We start from the raw sequence: 2,166 nt of genomic DNA, 5'->3' as shown, positions 1-2,166 counted from the left end.
GTCATTAATTTTTTAAAAAACACATTTTATCCTGAGGCAAGAAGCTTCTCCTGAAGAGGACAGAAGAACTGAAGAACTGTTGATAGTTTTAGCTTAAGTTTCCCAGAGTGACAAAAAACCATAAAACCTATGAGCCTTTATAAGTCTTACTGTATTTTACATAAGATACAGTACAGCAATTCTGACCTTTAAGTTTTTTGTGTATTTTTTTTATAGACCATAAGAGTTCCACATTTCTGCCTGGAGCCCCAAAATGGCTACCACTAAGCTGTTTATTTCTCTAACTGATCCATGAAGGAAGCTAAAGCTTATTCATGAAAGAAAGGGGCATCCACCTCAGGTTGTAAAAATCAGAAGACAGAAAAACTGACATTTTCTTACATTATAATGAATTAAAAAAATTTAGCCTTTGCTTTGCATAAGTACTACCTGCAAAAAAAATTGTTAGACATGGAGTTTGCTAAGCCCCAACTAGAGAGATGCTGATTTGTTCAGTCTGAGCTGAGGTCTCAAAGCTGCATATTTAAGTAGCAGCTCAAGAGATCTAGAAACAGATGGTCATGAAACTTAGAAAAAACCCCTTTACCAATGGACAAGTATTGAGCGGTTAGAAGACTAGTGAGCTTCTGGCCATTTATAACACTGAAGGTTTCCAAGTGATTGGTGTCTTCTTTTATTGTGAAGAGTAACACTCTTTACAAGAAAATGAAGGATTACTGACTATATATTTTTTAATTCTTTGTTATTAGATTGAAGATATTCAAGGCCATTTTGCGAATACTGTACTAAACTGTAAAGAATATCAAAAAAGAAAATAGAAAATGCCCCCTCTACAAAATATTTCAACTCAAAATTCTTATAAATTAAAAATTTTTATTTTTATTCCTTCAGGAAATAAAAATTTTCTAAGGTGTATAATCACACTTAACAATAACCAATAATCAATATGATTACCAATTAGTATTTATTCACTGTTGACTGTATGTCAGGCTCTGTGCTAAGTATTTTTCACATGACATCTCATTTCATTCTCCAAAATCACCACAAATAAGTGTATTATGTTTCTCATTTAAGATGGAGATATTGAGACAATTTGGTTAAACAACTTGCCCAAAGTTCCAATGAAAGACCACGGTGTTTACTAAGATATATGAAAATTTTCCATCTTCAACTTTGTCTTTATAAGTTCTGTATTTTCAATGAATCATTGCATTCAAATAAATAAAAACAGCAAGAGCCAGAATAGGCTAAGATAAAAAGCTGGAATATGATAAAAACAGCAGGGCTGAGTCAAATAAACTATACATGAATCTCCAAGGAAAAGTTTCAAAATAATCATTCACTCTTACAAAAGTATATTACCCATTAGAAATAAACCAGAAATAAATAAAAATAAACTCAGACATTCAGATAGTGTAAGGAGTCAAGACAAAGATACAAAGGATACTTGGTTGCTAACATCATGCTTTCTTAAAATATTTGAAATTAAAGATAATCCTATAATAAGCCCATTTAATTAAAAATCTAGTAGGCTATTTGTGGCTCAACTTTCCACCAGTCTACAAGCAGAACATCAGTCTACAAGAAGAACTAATACCAGTCTATAAGTAAAACCAATACCAGTCTACAAGTAGAATCACAGTTTCTTATTGAATTAACTATACATTTCTTTATTATTACATGTTTGAATAGTAAGAATTACTATCATGTTAATAAACTTCCAAGAAATGACTGAAACTCAGCATTGATAAGAACTTTGGGAATTTATCAGATTCATTCCGTGTCTCATAAATAATTTTTATTTCCTTTGGTTTTCCCATTGCAATACTTTGAGCAGAGACAGGAAAGCCATCCACATTTCTATCTTATAAAGAATCTGACTCATGTTTCCTTCTAAGACCTATATGTTTTCATCCTTATAGTTAAATATTCAATCCATTTGTAATTTATCCATGTGTAAGGGATGAAGAATGCATTCAAGGTTGTTGATTTTCTGTATGAGACTAGTTATCCAAATATTGCATACTATTGCTTATACATGGAATCCAGAAAAATGATATGGATGAACTTACTTGCAAAGCAGAAATAAAAACACAAATGTAGAGAACAAACTTATGAATATCAAGGAGAACAGGGTTGGGGTAAATTGGGAAATTGGGAGTGACT

The sequence above is a fragment of the Bison bison genome, unplaced genomic scaffold (genome assembly GCF_000754665.1).
Source record: "Bison bison bison isolate TAMUID 2011002044 unplaced genomic scaffold, Bison_UMD1.0 scf7180017851162, whole genome shotgun sequence".
Classification (NCBI taxonomy): domain Eukaryota; kingdom Metazoa; phylum Chordata; class Mammalia; order Artiodactyla; family Bovidae; genus Bison; species Bison bison.
The sequence above is the reverse complement of the archived record's forward strand: the minus strand, read 5'-3'. Positions refer to the sequence as shown.